Source organism: Vipera ursinii (genome assembly GCF_947247035.1).
Source record: "Vipera ursinii genome assembly, chromosome: 1".
NCBI classification, from domain to species: domain Eukaryota; kingdom Metazoa; phylum Chordata; class Lepidosauria; order Squamata; family Viperidae; genus Vipera; species Vipera ursinii.
The window spans coordinates 357982106-358001460 of record NC_139512.1 but is presented as its reverse complement, the minus strand read 5'-3'; the positions used below and the strand labels follow the sequence as shown (position 1 = coordinate 358001460).

The following is a 19355-nucleotide window of genomic DNA, read 5'->3' as shown; positions in this document are numbered from 1 at the left end:
AATATTTAGCAAACAGCATACTGTCTGGGTACATGTACTTAACCAACAGTAATAGATCTTATTTGTCTCTTGAGAAACCTATATGCGGGCCAAGAAGCAAGAGTGAGAACTGGACACGGAACCACTGATTGGTTCAAAATTGGGAAAGGAGTCCGGCAAGGCTGTATACTGTCGCCTTGCCTATTTAACTTATATGCAGAGCACATCATGAGAAAGGCAGGGCTAGATGAATCAAAAGTTGGAATTAAGATTGTCGGGAGAAACATCAACAACCTAAGATACGCAGATGATACCACTCTAATGGCAGAAAGTGAAGAAGAACTAAAGAGTCTCTTGTTGCGAGTGAAGAAGGAGAGTGCAAAAGTTGGGTTGTAAGTTAACATTAAGAAAACCAAGATCATGCCATCCGGCCCTCTCAATTCCTGGAAAATAGATGGGGAAGAAATGGAAGTAGTGACAGATTTTATTTTCCTGGGCTCCAAGATCACTGCAGATGGGGACTGCAGCCAAGAAATTAAAAGATGCTTGCTCCTGGGGAGGAAAGCCATGGCAAATCTAGACAGCACACTAAAAAGCAGAGACATCACCCTTGTCAACAAAAGTGCATATAGTCAAGGCTATGGTCTTCCCAGTTGCAATGTATGGCAGTGAAAGTTGGACCATAAGAAAGGCTGAGCGCCAAAGAATTGAGGCCTTTGAACTCTGGTGCTGGAGGAGACTCCTGCGAGTTCCTTGGACTGCAAGGCGATCAAACCAGTCAGTCCTAGAGGAGATCAACCCTGACTGCTCTTTAGAAGGCCAGATCCTGAAGTGGAAACTCAGATACTTTGGCCACCTCATGAGAAGGAAGGACTCACTGGAGAAGAGCCTCATGCTGGGAAAGGTGGAGGGCAAGAGAAGAAGGGGACGGCAGAGAAGGAGGTGGCTGGATGGAGTCACTGAAGCAGGAGGCGTGAGCTTAAAGGGACTCCAGAAGATGGTGGAGGACAGGAAGGCCTGGAGGAACGTTGTCCATGGGGTCGCGATGGGTCGGACATGACTTTGCAACTAACAACAACAATAGATATAGTTAATAATTATAAACAGTATGAATTAATCACTCAGTAGCCTTCTTCTGCCTAATATATATTCAAACCCTTAATCATCTTTATTGCTCTTCTCTGCACTCTTTCTAGAGTCTCAATATCTTGTTTGCAGAACTGGATCCATTATTACTCAAAACCATTAATGGCACAGAAAAGACACAAGAAAAAGTAACTCAGAATAACACTATCTTGATTTTAGAATAGAATAGAATAGCAAAGTTGGAAGGGACTTTGGAGGCCATCTAGCCGAACCCCCTGCCCAAGCAGGAGTCCCTACACCATTTCTGACAGATGGTAGTCCAGTCTCTTCTTGAAAGCCCCCAGTGATGAAGCTCCCACAACATCTGAAGGCAACTCCTGTTCCATTGGTTGCTTGTCCTCACCGTCAGAAGATTTCTCCTTAATTCCAGATTGCTTCTCTCCTTCACCGGTTTCCATCCGGTCTTCCTTGTCTGACCTTCCTTGACCTTGCCTATCTCCAAAGGCTGACAGCAAGGGGGACGGTTGATGGATGTGATTTACATTTGTGGGTGGCTGTTGTGTCAGCCAGGAAGTTGTCACCCACAACTGTGCTACTGAAGTCACAGCCACCATATGGATGAAGAGTTGAGGAAACAACCGTGGGAGGTTGTTCTATCTCCAAGCCAATATTGAGATCTTGGCAACTAGACCCATCTACTGCCCAAGCTAGGAAGGGCTGATGGGTACCTAACTACTATATGGGTATACAAGAAGTGTTCAGCCTTGGCAACTTTTAAGACTTGTGGACTTCAACTCCCAGAATTCTGGAAGTTGAACTCCACAAATCTTAAAGTTGCCAAGGTTGAGGACCCCTGATCTAGGCTATGTCTCCTGCTTGAGGAGGGGGTTGGACTAGAAAACCTCCAAGGTCCCCCCCATCTCTATTCTGATGATTACCCTTTATACATTCTCACCCAAGTGGAAAATGTCCCTGGGGATGCTCCGTCCTCCAGGTCAGGGGTGTCCCAAAGATGCTTTTTCAGGAGGCACGTGGACTCTCTTGGTTTTTCCTTGAAGAGGTTTCACTTCTCATCCCAGAAGCTTCTTCAGCTCTGACCAAAGCACGAATGTGTCCTGTAGTCTGCAACGTTTCCTGGAAATCTGTTCATATTCCCACACTCTGAGGACACAGGTAAAATCTCCGAGTGGCCTCAACGACTCTCTAAAAGAAGGCTAATGACCAGCTGTCTACAAGGAGTATAAATCCTCCCGCTCCCCACCATCCAGTCAGAGGTGAAGATGCTTCTGGGTTGAGAAGGGAAATGTCTTCAAGGGGAATGGAAGGATTTATACTCCTTGCCGACAGCTGGTCATTTGCATTCTTCTAGAGAGTCCTTGAGGCCACTTGGAGGCTGACCTGTGTCCTCAGGGTCACTGGAGTGGTGCAAATGGGTGTGGAACACCATCCTTTTGGCATTTCCAAGAAGCCCCCACACCCATTTGCACCATTCAGATGACCTTAAGGACATAGATAAACTTCCAGGTGGCCTCAACGACTCTCTAAAAGAGTGCAAATGTCCAGCTGTCTGCAAGGAGTATAAATCCTTCCATTCCGTATCATCCAATCAGAGCCGAAGATGCTTCTTGGATGAGAAGGGAAACGTCTTCAAGGGGAAGGGAAGGATTTATACTCCTTGCAGACAGCTGGTCATTTGCATCCTTCTAGACAGTTGTTGAGGCCGCTTGGAGGCTGACCTGTGTCCTTAAGGTCACTTAAGTGGTGCAAATGGGCGTGGAGCTTCCTTGGCTACAGGAGGGACACGGCACAAAACATCCTGCAGCCAAGAAGGCTCCACACCCATTTGCAGCACCCAGATGACCTTAAGGACACAGGTAACCTCCAAGTAGCCTCAAGGACTCTCCAGAAAAAGGCAAATGACCAGCTGTCTGCAAGGAGTATAAATCCTTCCGTTTTCCCACCCTCCCGTCAGAACCTGAAGAAGCTTCTGGGATGAGAAGCGAAACCTCTTCAAAGGAAAAATAAGGAAGTCCCAGTTGCCTCCTGAAAAAAGTATCTTTGGGATTCCAGTGGAGAATGATTGACGAGAGAGTCCCACTGACTTCAGCAAGGCTGAAGTGCACTCAAATTAGGACTGTCGGAGCAGAGGAGCTGATGGAGTAGACGATTCTCCATCATCTGAGAAAACCGCTGATCCTCCAGGCCAAAAGGATGGGGCAACCTAAGGTTTGTTCCCCGTAAGAATGGAAGGCTTCTGAAGGAGAACTGGAGGCTCAACATGTACAGAGCTAAAGGAGATCATTTAGGAGACCTAGCAAAACCATAGAGTCCTAGGGCTGGAAGGGACCTTGGGAGGTCTTCTAGTCCAATGCCTGGCCCAAGTCAGGAGACCATCCCGGACAAATGGCTGTCTTATGGGTCCCTGCTCTTCAGCAGGTCCATCTGGTGGGACCGAGAGGAAAGGCCTTCTCCGTGGTGGCTCCCTCCCTCTGGGACATCATCCCTGTAGAGATAAGATTGGAAATAAGATGTTATGGGTCCCCTTCCTTAAGGAGGTCCACTTGGTGGGACCTAGAAGAAGGACCTTTTCTGTGGTGGCTCCCACCTTGTGAGACATCATCCCTGTGGAGATAAGATTGGAAATAAGAGGTTAGGGTCCCCACCCTTGAGGAGGTCCCTCTGGTGGGACCAGGAAGATGGACCTTCTCCGTGGTGGCTCCCCGTGCTGGCTGGAGAATTCTGGGAGTTGAAGTCCACCCATCTTCAAGTCATCAAGGTTGAGGAACACTGTTCTAAGATATGGCTGGAGAAACATCTGGACCTCAAGTGTTGAGAGACGGCTTTGCATGATGGACAAATCACCCTAGGTCCCATTTCACCATCTCTCCCTCCCAACAGTCACTTGGCCAACCTCCCTCCCAAAATTAAAACGGGAAAATCCCCGAAAATATCCAAGTTCCGAGGCCGAAGGCCGCGTGGCAGGAAGGGATCCGTCCGGCAGCTGAATAAACGGGGCGGCATTTGAATCATTTATAGACCTTGATAAATATGCAGATGAGGAGCAGGGAATGGGAGCCCTGGAGTGGTTCTCATTCATTATTCAAAGTTATGGTAATGTGGAGGCTGCTCATTTGCATACAGCCCCGCCCCGCATCTGCTTCTCCTTGGTGCTGGGTGCAAAAGGAGGGCAACAACGCACTTCTCCTCCTGTGTGAAACGGACCATGTGTGCTTTTTGAAGACCAGACAATGGTGGACAGACAGGTAGTTCTCGACTTATGACGTCAATGGAGGCCGGCATTCCTGTCACTAAGCCACACGGTTTGTAAGCGAGCTTTGCTCCATAGTGCGACTTGTCTTGACATGGTTGCTAAGTGAATCTCTGCAGTTGTTAAGTGAGTTACTTGGTCGCTAAACGAATCACCTTTTTCGATTGACTTTTCTTGTCGGAACCCAGCTGGGAAGGTTGCAAAAGAGGATCACATGACTCGGGGATATGGCAACCGTCATAAATGTGAGTCACTAAGTAAATCCATCTTTTTCGATCAACTTTGCTTGTCGGAACCCAGCTGGGAAGGTTGCAAAAGGGGATCACATGACTCAGGGATACGGCAACCATCATAAATGTGAGTTGTTCAGTAAATCCATCTTTTTCGACCCACTTTGCTTGTCAGAATCTGGCTGGGAAGGTTGCAAAAGGGGATGACCTGACTTGGGGATACGGCAACCGTCCTAAACGTGAGTTCTCCGCCAACGTTCATTTAGCGACGGTCCAAATTTACGATGGGGCTCATGAGCAAAGCGACTCATGAGCGATCCTTGCATTTTTGACAAGCCACACAGTCGCAACCCAGGCATTTGGCGAAGTGGTCTGTACAGTTCGCATGCAACCCCGATCGGGTCAAGAATTTCTGTGGCTAAGCCGGACGGTTGTTAAGGGATCTGCTCCCAATTCTGTGACCTTTTCGCCACGGCTGCTAAGCGAATCACAGAGTCGTTAAGTGAATCTCTACTTGTCGGACGCTGGTTGGGATGGTCGCAAATGGGGATCACGTGACCTCAGGATGCTGCAAGCATCGTGCATGCAAGTAGTCCTCCACTCACGACAGTTCCGTTAAGTGACCGCTCAAAGGCACAACCCTGAAGAAAAGGTGAGTTCTGAGCAGTCCTCACACTTACAACCATCATAGCATTACAGTCACGTGATCCGGGACGCTGCAACTGTCATAAATGCCGGTTGACGAGAGCACAGGTTTTCATCACATGGCTGTAATGCCAGGAAGGTTGTAAGTGTGAGGAACGCTCAGAACTCACCTTTTTTCCGTGTTCTGCCTTTGAACGGTCACTAAAGGGAACGCTCGTAAGTTGAGGTAAGGCTGCATTTAGGATGCTTGCACCATCCTGAGCTCACATGATCCCCATTTTTGACCTTCCCAGGCGGCTTCCGACAAGCCAAGTCAATAGGGGGAAGCCAGATTCATTTAACGACCCGGTGATTCATTTAACAACTGCAGACAAAAAAGGTCATAAACTAATTCACTTAATGATCGCATTGCAGAATAGAATAGAATAGAATAGAATAGAATAGAATAGAATAGAATAGAATAGAATAGAATAGAATAGAATAGAATAGAATAGAATAGAATAGAAATTAAATGGAATGGAATGGAATGGAATGGAATAGAACAGAACAGAACAGAACAGAACAGAACAATAGAATAGAATAGAATAGAATAGAATAGAATAGAATAGAATAGAATAGAATAGAATAGAATAGAATAGAATAGAATAGAATAGAATTTAAATGGAATGGAACGGAACGGAACGGAACAGAACAGAACAGAACAGAACAGAATAGAATAGAAATTAAATGGAATAGAATAGAACAGAACAGAATTACGGAATAGAATAGAATTACGGAATGGAATAGAACAGAACAGAACAGAGCTAGAAGGGACCTTGGAGGTCTTCTAGTCCAGCCCCCTGTTCAAGCAGGAGCACCTATACCATTTCAGACAAGTGGCTATCCAGTCTCTTCTTGAAAACCTCCAGTGTTTGAGCAGCCGCAATTTCTGGAGGCAAGGAGTCCCACTGGTTAATTGTCCTCACAGTCAGGAAATTTCTCCTTAATTCCAGGTTGCTTCTCTCCTTGATGACTTCCCATCCGTTGTTTCTTGTCGGGCCTTCCGGTGCTTTACAAGCAACCGATGGACGTTAAGTCCCCATCATTTTTTTATGATTTACTTATTTACATTCAAAATGTATTGGCCGCCCTGGTTGGCTTCCAATTACATCTAACGTTATAAACGTAAAATATTAAAATTAACCCTGCTTATAAATCGCAAACTGCCTCTTAATTACGTTCCCTAATGACATTTGGAAATCCACCAATTAAAAACTAAATCGTCAGATCCTTCCGAAGAATTTTAATTTATTTTTTATTTATTTATTTTTTTTTGAAAGGGAAGGAAACCATAAAGAAAGTCAGAGACTTCTGGCTTAACTAATTGGGGCAGAAAGTATTTATCCTGACCTCAAAAAAAAAAAAAAAAAAAACACCACACAACAAAAGTTGCATTTTTTCCAATTAAGCCCAGCCTGCTTTTTCTCAAAGTCAAAGGAAAATCGTTGTTAACTGGCGGAGATGTTAAAAAATGTAAGATAGGAGAATAGAACATTTTTTAAAAAAAGAATAAGAAAAAGGCCCAGATAAACAGATTTTTCTGGCCTCACCCCAGATGTCTTTCGAAAGAAAAGAAAGTGGAATCCCGCATGCAGATGCTGGCTTGCAAGGCTGAGGTGTTGCATAAAATGTTTGGTAAAAAAAAATAATAATAATGCACTGGCTAGAATTGGTTCTGGGTTGTCAACCCTTCGCTCATTTCGCCGGGACTTGAAAACCTGGTTCTTCGAGCTGTTTGGCCCAGACTGAGAGGTTTTAATTTAATTTAATTTAATTGGGTTTTAGTTTAACTTCAGGGTCTGTAATTTAATTAATAGCTTTAATTGATTTTAATTTTGTATACTATGTATTTTAATTTTCCCTGTAAACCGCCCTGAGTCCTATGGGAATAGGGCGGTATATAAATTTAAATAATAAATAAATAATAAATAAACCCCAACACACTCGGGGTGTGTGTGTGTGTGTGTGTGTGTGTGTGCCTGCATCGGTGCCAGGAACCCATGGTGTTTGTGTCTGGCTTAATCTGGGCTAGCAAGAAGCCAGGCACGGCCAACTTGCAAAATACAGGCAAGTCCTCGATTTACGACAATTCACTTAGTGACCGTTCGAACGTATGACGGCCCTGAAAAAAAGAGACCACTTGGGACCATTTTTCACACGACCATTGCAGCGTTTCCCGTGCTCACGTGATTTACATCCGGATGCTTGACAATTGACTCACATTTACGATGGATGCGGTATCATGGAAGTCACGTGATCCCAATCAACCAGTGGAACAGCCGGCCACCAGAAATCGTGGGCACTCCATCACTGGAGGCTTTTAAGAAGAGGCTAGAAAGTCACCAGTCTGGGATGGTATAGGTTCTCCTGCTTGAGCAGGGGGATGGACTAGAAGACCTCCAAGGTCCCTCTCAACTCTATTCTATTCTATTCTATTCTATTCTATTCTATTCTATTCTATTCTATTCTATTCCATCCCATAATTCTATTCTATTCTATTCCATCCCATAATTCTATTCTATTCTATTCTATTCCATCCCATAATTCTATTCTATTCTATTCTATTCTATTCTATTCTATTCCATCCCATAATTCTATTCTATTCTATTCTATCCCATAATTCTATTCTATTCTATTCTATTCTATTCTATTCTATTCCATCCCATAATTCTATTCTATTCTATTCTATTCCATCCCATAATTCTATTCTATTCTATTCTATTCTATTCTATTCTATTCTATTCTATTCCATCCCATAATTCTATTCTATTCTATCCCATAATTCTATTCTATTCTATTCTATTCTATTCTATTCTATTCTATTCTATTCTATTCTATTCTATTCTATTCTATTCTATTCTATTCTATTCCATCCCATAATTCTATTCTATTCTATTCTATTCTATTCTATTCTATTCTATTCTATTCTATTCTATTCTATTCTATTCCATCCCATAATTCTATTCTATTCTATTCCCTTTTGTGACCTTCCAACAAACAGAGTCAATAGGGAAGCTGGATTCACTTAACAACTGTGTGACTCACTTAACAACGGCAGTCATTTGCTTAATGAAAGTGGCAGGAATAGTTGTAAAAATAGGACAAAACTCGCTTAACAAATTTCTCCCTTAGCCAATGTCAATTCTGGGCTCCATTGCGGTCGTACGTGGAGGATTAACCTGTACAGGAAGTCCTTGTCTTATAGCCGTTCAATTAACGACTGCTTGATGTCGCAACAGCACTGAAAAAAAGGGACTTTGTGTGACCAATCCTCACACTTACAACCATCACAGCATCCCCAGGGTCATGTGATCCAAACTCGGGCACTTGGCAACTGGCATGTACTTATGACAGTTGCAGCGTCCTGAGGTCACATGGCTGGCTGGGGAATTCTGGGAGTTGTCGTCCACAGGTCTTCAAAGTTGTTTTACAACCGTTCCAACTTACAACTGCTCTGGGCAGGCTCCATTACGGTCGTAACCCGAGGACTAGGACTATAACTTGTTCCTAGCCCACCCAGCTGGGCACCAGCCTCCATGTTCCCCTAACTCCATGTGCAGAGGAACCCCCACTTGTTGGCCTGTTCTCACCAACACCCCCCCCCCCCAAAAAAAAGGGTGCCAGCTCACTTTTTATCAGCAGGGGAAAACCAAAACAAATTTAAGGCTTACGGAGGTCTAGGAGGCCTTCGCTCCTGGGGTTTCGCCCCGCCAGAATAATAATTATTTGCAAATGCTGGAATTAATGCCCCTTGATGCCTTTTTTCCGCCTCTCTCTCTCTCTCTTTTTTTTTTTTTTTGCACTGTGATCATCGCAGCTCAAACTCATTTCCTTGAAAAAAAAAGGGATTTGAATGTTTAGCTTGCATTTGGCGGAGAAGAGGGCTTTTAGCTGAGATTCTGAAGCTGAACTGGGAAATACTTCTCTCTGTGTGTGTGTGTGTTTGTTTGTGTGTGTGTGTGTGTGTGTCAGAGCCGGCAAGGGAAAGATGGGGGGGGGGGGCAGGCGTGAAGATCCCAAAAGGGATCCGATGCCCATCTCTTTCTCGATTCCCAGTGGTTAAGGGGGCGTTTTTAGGGGAGGCTGGTGTTAACCAAACAGATTGGTGGAGCAGTTGAATAAATAATCATCTTAATAACCCCTCTTGGCTGCCAGCGAGAGAGCCGATTCCCTGCAGCTTTCTGCTATGCAACAGCCAAAAAACCCCCCACCCCCACCCCTTTTTTTCCTATGCAAAGCCACAGATTCTGCTTACAGGGATCAGCCTTTTTTCCCCCGCTCTCCAGTTTAAGAGAAGAACAGAGATGGAAGGGACCTGGAGGTCTTCTAGTCCACCCCCGCTCAAGCAGGAGAGCCTATACCACGGGTAGGCAACCTTGGCTTTTATGACTCCTGGACTTCAACTCCCAGAATCCCATAGCCAGCTTTAAAGACTTGTGGACTTCAACTCCCAGAATCCTACTAGGCAACCGAGTAAAATCACAGGATTATCAGGCCTGGAAGGGGCCGTGGAGGTCATCTCGCCCAACCCCACGCCAAGGCAGAAACACTCGTCCCATCTTGGACAAACGCTGGTCTATCGCCTCTTCTTGAAAACATCCAGGTTAAGCTGTGTTCCCGTTGATCTTCAATCTTCATTTACATTTCCCCCAATTGATTTTCCAGAAATAAACCTTGAAGAGCAGCTTAAGGAGGTAATCCATCCATCCTTCCTTCCTTCCTTCCTTCCTTCCTTCCTTCCTTCCTTCCTTCCTTCCTTCCATCCAGAATCATAGAATCCTAGGGCTGGAAGGGACCCTGGAGGTCTTCTAGTCCAACCCCACAACCAAGCCTAGAATTTATGTCGCTAAGTGAGACATTTAAGTGACTTTTGCCCCATTTTACAACATTTTTTGCCTCGGTTGTTCAGCGAAGCGCTGCGGTTGTTAAGCAAGTGACACCGTCGTGAAGGGAACCCGGCTTCCCCCATTGGCTTTGCTTGCCGGTCGCAAAAGGGGATCACGTGACACACACACACACACAGACACACCGGGATGCTGCAACCGTCACAAGTCCGTGCCAGTTGCCGAGCTTGTCTGAATTTTGATCCAAAAGAAAGCAGATAAAAAAAAAATAACCGAGGTCTTCGCCAGCCGTAAATGACATTTATTTTCTTATTTAAAGTCGACAGGTTGGGGGGGTGGGGGAGGGAGGGAAATAAAATAAAACGCACAATCGAAGTAGTGCAAAAGAAGTAGCAATCCAACCCAGACACAGGAGAAGTGAGACGGGGGGGGGAGGGGGAGGGGGAGAAATGGGGGGGGGCAGGATGCCCTCTTGATAGCCACCCAGCCGCTTGCGAAGGAGGGAGGGGGGATTTGGGGAAGGGGGGGCAGAAAAGGCGACTCGGAGGTGAGCAAAGGAAGCGGGTGCAGGCTGGACCCAGCGTGCAACTGTGTGTGTGTGTGTGGGGGGAGTTGTGTGGTGGCTGCAGCAGATGGGGAGAGGGAGGGGGGGCTGATTTTGCTGCCAGGTGTCCAAACTGTGGGAATCAAGTGCCTGCAAATGGGGGGGAGGGGGAAAAGCCCACGCGGTGCGGTGCTGGCGGTGGTGGTGGGCTGCACAAGTGCCAGGTGATCCAGCCCACAAGGCAGCTGAGTCTCCAGGAGGCCTTCGCTCTTTCTCCTCCCCCCACCCAGGAAGAAAGGAAATGGGACGAAGGAAGGAAGGAAGAAGAGAAAGGAAAGGAAAGGAAAGGAAAGGAAAGGAAAGGAAAGGAAAGGAAAGGAAAGGAAAGGAAAGGAAAGGAAAGGAAAGGAAAGGAAAGGAAAGGAAAGGAATGAGAAGGAAGGAAGATGGAAATGAGAGGAAGGAAGGAAGGAAGGAGAGAAGGAAGGAAGAAGGAAATGAAAGGAAGATGGAAATGAGAGGAACGGAGGAAGGAAGGAAGGAAGGAAGGAGAGAAAAAAGGAAGATGGAAATGAGAGGAAGGAAAGAAGGAAGGAGAGAAGGAAGGAAGAAGGAAATGAAAGGAAGATGAAAATGAGAGGAAGGAAGGAAGGAAGGAAGGAGGGAAGGAAGGAGAGAAAAAAGGAAGATGGAAATGAGGAAGGAAGGAAGATGGAAATGAGAGGAAGGAAGGAAGGAAGGAAGGGAGGGAGGGAGGGAGGAAGGAAGAGAACGAAGGGAGGAAGGAAGGAGGGAGGGAGGGAGGAGGGGGGTGAGACAGGCTGGGCGTGTGGGTGCAGAGAGACCCCTTTCTGGTTCAACCTTAATTAAAATCCCTGCCGGGGGAGGGGGCTTAGGAGGGGGGGATGGCTTTCCATTGGGGCTCTCGAGGGGCGAGACAAAGGACCGGCAAGGAGCCCCCCACCCACCCCACACACACACACACACACACACACACACACACACACACACACAGAGGGAGCAGTCCTGCCAGAGGGGGGGAGGGCATGGGAGGTGAGCTGGGCGGGAGCACAAAGCCCATCGGGCACACACAGGTCCGCAAAGTGGGGGAGGGGGCGCAAGCCTGCCCCCTGCCGGCCCCGGCTGCTCCATTGCCCCGACGGGCGACAGCAGAGTCTGCTGGCTGGAGGCGGACGGACCCCCTCCCCCCCTTAGCAGCCAACCGGGGGGTGGGTGGGCACCTTGCCGGGCTGTGCCCACCGCAGAGCAAGAGGGAGGGGCCCTGGGAAAAGGGCCCGGGGCCCGCCAGCCGCCGCCTCCCCCCCCGGGGTCTAGGCTGTGCTGTCCAGTGGCTTGCTCTCCGAGTCGCTGTCGCTCAGGTAACTCCGGGAAACGGGGGGTCGGTGGGGGCCGTCGGAGAAGTAGCGCTCCTCGTCCGATCGCTCGCAGGTGAAGAGTCTCCAGGGGCCGCAGGGGCTGCCGAGGGAGGAAATAAAACATTCATTACCATCCACTTATTGATTGTGAAAGTCATTTGCCGGCCATCAGCTATCCGGCTGGTGGAAATTTATTTTATTTATTTTTTATTTTAATCCCATTTATATCCCGCCCTTCTCCGAAGACTCAGGGCGGCTTACAAGCTTAGCAGTAGCCTTCATTCTATGTATATGCCTGCTTGTTAGGGCTTTCACACACACACACCCCAAGCGGCATTATTACAAAGTCAGCTTATTGCCCCCAACAATCTGGGTCCTCATTTTACCTACCTGGGAAGGACGGAAGGCTGAGTCAACCTTGAGCCTGGTGGGACTCGAACCTGCACTAATGGCAGGCAGCTGGTGTTACTTAAGGAGGCATCAGCCCACTGCTCCACCAAGGCTCCACCAAGAAATTGGGTGGGGGGTCACGGAAACCCACTGGGACACAATCAGGGACACCGTTTTACCCCACTGGCGTTCTTGTCCAGGAGGGTAGGGGTGTGTGTGTGTGGGTGTGTGTGTGGGTGTGGGTGTGGGCGGGATGGGGGTCAGGGGTGCTTGGAAGTTGCAAGCCCATCATCCCCTCCAGTGTTGGGAGCATTCCCCACGTCTGGAGGCAGGCCGTTCCGCTGGCCAACTGTTCTGGACTGACCGTTAACAACCGTCTGGCTTAGCAATCCTGGGGCTCAGTCGTGGCCGTAAGTCGAGGACTGCAACGGAGGGCTTGGGAAAAGGCCAGCCCCCCCCCCCCCCCGTCTGCTTGAACGAGGCAGCTGCTGAATCGCCCGCCTGGCTCCCACCGTCTCCTCCATGGAAACGGTGAAGCCAGCGGCTTGCGTTCCCCAGACCTCATTACTCATTTCTGCATTATTATTTTTATTTTCTTATTTTCTCTCTCTCCTACAGCCCCCCCTGCCAGCCCCCCCCCTCAAGATCCCTTTCAGGGCATTCCGTGCTGATTTACTCTCCCCACCACCTTGCAGTGATCGGAGCTAAGCAAATAATCTGTAGCAAATCAGGCATTTGTTGAGAATTTCACCCCTATCTGTCTCACGGAGAGAGAGAGGGGGGGAGGAGAGAGAGAGAGAGAGGGAGAGAGAAAGAGGGAGAGAGGGAGAGAGAGAGAGAAAGAAATAGAGAGAGGGAGAAGGAGAAAGAGAGAGGGAGGGAAGAAGAGAGAGGGAGAGAGAGAAAGAGGGAGAGAGAAATAGAGAGAGGGAGGGAAGGAGAGAGAGGGAGAGAGAGAGAGAAAGAAATAGAGAGAGGGAGAAGGAGAAATAGAGAGAGGGAGGGAAGAAGAGAGAGGGAGAAAGAGAGAGAAGGAGAAAGAGAGAGAGGGAGAGAAAGAGGGAGAGAGAAAGAAAGAGAAGGAGAAAAAAATAGAGACAGAGAGAGAGAAAGGGAGGGAGGGAGAAAGAGAGTGGAGAGAGGGAGAAAGAGAGAGGGAGAAAGGAGGTGAAAGAGAGAGGAGAGAGAAATAGACAGGGAGAGAGAAAGGGAGGGAGAGAGGGAGAGAGAGAGGAGAGAGAAATAGAGAGAGGGAGAGAAAGAGAGAGGGGGAGAGAAAGAGGGGGTGAAAGAGAGAGAAATAGAGAGAGAGAGAGAGAGAGAGAGAAAGAAAGAGAGAGAGAGAAAGAAAGAGAGAGAGAGAAATAGAGAGAGAGAGAAAGAGGGGGCGAAAGAGAGAGAGAAATAGAGAGGGAGAGAGAAAGGGAGGGAGAGAGGGAGAAAAAGAGAGAGAGAGAAATAGAGAGAGAGAAAGAGGGGGCGAAAGAGAGAGAGAGAAATAGAGAGAGGGAGAGAGAAAGGGAGGGAGAGAGGGAGAAAAAGAGAGAGAGAGAGAAATAGAGAGTGGAGAGAGAGAGGGGGTGAAATAGAGAGAGGGAGGGAGGGAGGGAGGGAGGAAAAAAATCACCCCCAAATGCCCACCTCAATTAGTTCATTACATGGAATGATTTGCAAATTCCCTCCCCGGCACCTGGAGGAATTTGCCCGTGTGAGGATTTGGGGGACCGGACACGTGCCCTCCATTCCCGTCACCCCAAATTAGTTAAGTGGCTTCCACGGCTGGCTGCAATTAGGGGAGCTGGAACCAGCGGGGGGGGGGTGTCCGATCCTCAGACGGATACGAGGAGGGGGCCGGCTCCAGCGTTGCGCAACAGCTTCCTGGGGAAAGATTGAAGGCCCTGGGCGATCTGGCCACGTCTGGAAGCTTCGGATGGGATCCTACTTGCTGCTAGAAAGGGGAGTGGGCCAGACTCTAAAATCCTAGGGCTGGAAGGGACCTTGGAGGTCATCTAGTCCAACCCCCCCTGTCCAAGGCAGACCGTCTTGGTCAAAAAGCTTATCCAGTCTCTTCTTTAAAAACCTCCAGTGATGGAGCACCCACAACTTCTGGTTGGCACGCTGTCCCACTGGTTAGTTGTCCTCAGAGTTAGGGATTTTCTCCTTAATTCTAGGTTGATTCCTTGATTAGATAGCATCCACTGTCCTTCCTTCCTCCCTCCCTCCTTGAATTATGGACTCCTAGGGCTGGAAGGGACCTTGGAGGTCATCTAGTCCAAGCCCCCTGTCCAAGGCAGACCGTCTTGGTCAAAAAGCTTATCCAGTCTCTGCTTAAAAACCTCCAGTGATGAAGCATCCACAAAGTCTGGTGGCCAGGAGTTCCACTGGTTAATGGTCGCTCACTGTCAGGAAGTTTCTCCTTAGTTCCAGGTTGCTTCTCTCCTGGATTAGTTTCTCCATCCGCTGCTTCTTGTCCTGTGCTCAGGTGCTTCGGAGAACAGGTGGAACCCCCCCTCTTTTCTGGGGCAGCCCCTCAAATACTGGAAGGCTGCCGTCATGTCACCCCGCTCCTCCTCTTTGTTAGGCTCCCCGAACTGTCCCTCCAACAGGGGGAAGGTGACCCTAACCCGCAGGGAGGGACCCCTCCCAGGCCCCCAAAGTCAAAGCCGGACGCAGCCCCAACAGGCTTCTTTTTAAGAGAGGTTTTTTTAGGAGATCGTCAGAAGCGGTGAACTTGGAAAGAAGCAGAGGACCTCAGCTGTCAATCCAAGAGCAGAAAAAGCTGAGAAAGGGGGGCTGGCATCCGTCAAGCGAGGAAGACCTGCGATGCAACCCCCCCGTTTCAAGAGGTGGTGGAAACGCCCACGCAGCAGGTTGAGGTGCCCCCTTGGGTGCCAGGGACGCCCCGGGGAGGGGAGGAGGTGACCCTGACACGGGCTGCCTCCACGGGGTGGCCAAAATCCCTCTGAGCAGGGACCGGTCTGTGGCCGCCATGGGCTACTTCGCTGTAGCTCAGGGTTGAAATGAAGGGGTCCTTAGGGGTCTCTGAGCTGGGTGGGTTTCCTTGCAAGACATTTCATGACCCAACTAGGGAACATCAGCGGTGCTAGAAGGGAGGAGGAGGAGGAGGAGGAGGAGGAGAAGAAGAAGAAGAAAAGGAGGAGGAGGAGGAGGAGGAGGAGGAGGAGGAAGAGGAAGAAGGAAGAAGAAGGAGGAGGAGGAAGAGGAAGAGGAAGAAGAGGAGGAGGAGGAGGAAGAGGAGGAGAAGGAAGAGGAAGAAGAAGAGGAGGAGGAGGAGGAGGAGGAAGAGGAAGAGGAAGAAGGAAGAAGAAGGAGGAGGAGGAGGAAGAGGAAGAAGAGGAGGAGGAGGAAGAGGAGGAGAAGGAAGAGGAAGAAGAAGAGGAGGAGGAGGAGGAGGAGGAAGAGGAAGAAGGAAGAAGAAGGAGGAGGAGGAGGAAGAGGAAGAAGAGGAGGAGGAAGAGGAGGAGAAGGAAGAGGAAGAAGAAGAAGAGGAGGAGGAGAGGAGGAGGAGGAGAAGAACAAGAAGAAGAAGAGGAGGAGGAGGAGGAAGAGGAAGAAGAGGAAGAAGAAGAAGAAGAAGAAGAAGAAGAAGAAGAAGAAGAAGAAGAAGAGGAGGAGGAGGAGGAGGAGGAGGAGGAGGAGGAGGAGGAGGAGGAGGAGGAGGAGGAGGAGGAGGACGGAGGGGTCCTTGATGTCCTCTGAGCTTGGTTGTTTTCTTGCAGATGTTTCAGTGCCCAACTTGGGAACATCAGCAGTGCTAGAAGGGAGGGGGACTCCGGAGAGGAGGAGGAGGAATGAGACCTGAAGGCAGGACAAGAAGCAACAGATGGAAACTCCTCAAGGAGAGAAGCAACCTTAGGACTAAGGAGGAACTTCCTGACAGGGAGGACAATTAACCAGCGGAACTCCTGGCCTCCAGAAGTGGTGGCTGCTCCATCCCTGAAGGTCTTCAAGAAAAGAGCGGGCAAAACCTTTTGACCAGGATGGTCTAAAAGTCTCCGGCTTGCGCAGGGGGTTGGACTAGTAGACCTCCATGGTCCCTTCCAACTCTGTCATTCTGTTACAGAGGGTGGCTACTCTGGGAAGGCCATGCCGGAGTAAAAAGGGGGGGCAGCGAGCTACCCCACCGTGGCTCTTCCGGGGCCTTCCAACACCAGACAACACCATGTGCAATTTACCAAAATGGTGTGTGTGTGTGTGTGTGTGTTGCAGAGAAGAGAGGTGGGTGGGGAAAGCAAGACAAGGGTGGGGGTACACCTACCCATCCCAAACCTGTAATCTTTTTTCTTTTTCTTTCTTCCAGCTCTGTATGTCTCCTCCCCAGCGTGCACTCTGGCTTCGAGACCCCCCCCCCCTTCTCCTCTCTCTTCCCTCTTTCCCCCCCTCTCTCCCACCCACCCACCCCCCACTTGCCCAAAACCCAATTCCATTCTTCCCGGCTCCATTTCTGTTATATCAGCTGGAGCGTTAAGTGCATTAAGAAATCTCAAGCACAACACATTCTCTCAGCTGCAGGAGGCTGCACCGGCAATTGAACATTTTAAAAAGAAATTGCTTTTAAAAAAAAAAAAGAGGAGGGTGGGAGAAAGCCTGTGCAAAACACACACACACACACACATGCACAGAAACACACACAGAGAGAGAGAGAGAGAGAGAGAGAAACAGATGCACACAAACACAGGTCCTTGCCTTTCCAGATAGTTCTCGCTGTTCAAAGCTGTCGGAAACAATTTAGTACACAAATAATTTGGGTGGGCGTGCGGAACGAGGGGGGGGGCCCACTGCAACGATTGCCTTTGCCTCCGCTGCAGGTTTCCTCCCCCTCCCCCCTCGGCTAACACTTGCTGCAGAGACCCTCCCCATCGCTTCCCCTTCCCCTTGTCATGTCTCCGAGGTGGGCAAACAAAGACACCCACCGCAAGACGGAACAGCTGCCAAATGTTGGGGCTTTCCGGATCTTGCCAAGCTTGGCAGGCATCTCTTCGGTAGAGGCTCTCGCTGGATGAAAAAAAATGGGGCAGGGGGGGGGGGTGAAGGATGGAGAAGTGGGCCAGGAGAAGAGAGTCCACAGCTCCTTTCCTGGATTCGGGTGTATGTGTGTGTGTGTGTGTGTGTGTGTGTGTGTGTGTGTGTGTGTGTGTCTCAAGGCCACCCTTGCAGAGCAAGAGAGTTTACTGTAGCCGCACGGCCGGCCGTGTCTTCTTCTTGGGACATCATAGGAGGCCGCCAATGTAGGGCAGTTCAGACCAAACTGGGCCCCTCCCCTCTAGGAGAGCCTCTCCGGGTTTATTTCGGCTAGATTGGGGCAGGCAGGGCGAGGTCCTGCTTTGCAGTCCTAACCAACCCCGAGCAAGTGACGGGTGGGCTTGCGTCCTTCCGGAGGCAGGGAGAAGGGGCCACGCAGAACCAAAGAACAGTTGCAGAGAAGCGAAGAGAAGGAGGTCGAGATTAAAGCATCTCTCTCTCTACCCCACTCTTTGTAAAAATAATAATAATAATAATAAAGATTTTTCTCACTCGCAGCCTCCCACGTCTCAGAGGGCGCGTATGTGGGGAGGAATGAGGTAGACCCATTAACTTTCTCAGGCAGTTTTCTCAACCTTGTCCATTTGAAGAGGGGTGGACCTCCACTCCCATGATTCCCCAGCCAGCCTGCTTTAAGAAGGGTGGACTTCGGCTCCCAGAATCCCCCAGCCAGCCTGCTTTAAGAGGGACGGACTTCCACTCCCAGAATCCCCCAGCCAGCCTGCTTTAAGAGGGACGGACTTCCGCTCCCAGAATCCCCCAGCCAGCCTGCTTTAAGAGGGACGGACTTCCGCTCCCAGAATCCCCAGCCAGCCTGCTTTAAGAGGGACGGACTTCCACTCCCAGAATCCCCCAGCCAGCCTGCTTTAAGAGGGACGGACTTCCGCTCCCAGAATCCCCCAGCCAGCCTGCTTTAAGAGGGACGGACTTCCGCTCCCAGAATCCCCCAGCCAGCCTGCTTTAAGAGGGACGGACTTCCTCTCCCAGAATCCCCCAGCCAGCCTGCTTTAAGAGGGGTGGACTTCCACTCCCAGAATCCCCCAGCCAGCCTGCTTTAAGAGGGACGGACCTCCACTCCCAGAATCCCCCAGCCAGCCTGCTTTAAGAGGGGTGGGCTTCCACTCCCAGAATCCCCCAGCCAGCCTGCTTTAAGAGGGACGGACCTCCACTCCCAGAATCCCCCAGCCAGCCTGCTTTAAGAGGGGTGGGCTTCCACTCCTAGAATCCCCCAGCCAGCCTGCATTAAGAGGGACGGACTTCCACTCCCAGAATCCCCCAGCCAGCCTGCTTTAAGAGGGGCGGGCTTCCACTCCCAGAATCCCCCAGCCAGCCTGCTTTAAGAGGGGCGGACTTCCACTCCCAGAATCCCCCAGCCAGCCTGCTTTAAGATGGGTGGGCTTCCGCTCCCAGAATCCCCCAGCCAGCCTGCTTTAAGAGAGGTGGGCTTCCACTCCCAGAATCCCCCAGCCAGCCTGCTTTAAGAGGGGAGGACTTCCACTCCCAGAATCCCCCAGCCAGCCTGCTTTAAGAGGGGCGGGCTTCCACTCCCAGAATCCCCCAGCCAGCCTGCTTTAAGAGGGGCGGACTTCCACTCCCAGAATCCCCCAGCCAGCCTGCTTTAAGATGGGTGGGCTTCCGCTCCCAGAATCCCCCAGCCAGCCTGCTTTAAGAGAGGTGGGCTTCCACTCCCAGAATCCCCCAGCCAGCCTGCTTTAAGAGGGGAGGACTTCCACTCCCAGAATCCCCCAGCCAGCCTGCTTTAAGAGGGGAGGACTTCCACTCCCAGAATCTCCCAGCCAGCCTGCTTTAAGAGGGGAGGACTTCCACTCCCAGAATCCCCCAGCCAGCCTGCTTTAAGAGGGGAGGACTTCTGCTCCCAGAATCCCCCAGCCAGCCTGCTTTAAGAGGGGA

The 19355-nt window shown here is 49.8% G+C and overlaps 1 protein-coding gene across 1 annotated transcript in view; it reads right to left on the bottom strand.

Annotated features, from left to right (window-relative positions):
* Positions 1 to 10377: 10377 nt before the first annotated feature.
* The window catches only part of LOC310650885 (unconventional myosin-XVIIIa-like), a gene marked incomplete at its 5' end in the record, with an annotated part of 78521 nt that continues 69543 nt past the window's right edge, over positions 10378 to 19355 (bottom strand). The window contains one exon of the mRNA XM_083379705.1: positions 10378 to 12111. The remainder of the gene's footprint in view (positions 12112 to 19355) is intronic.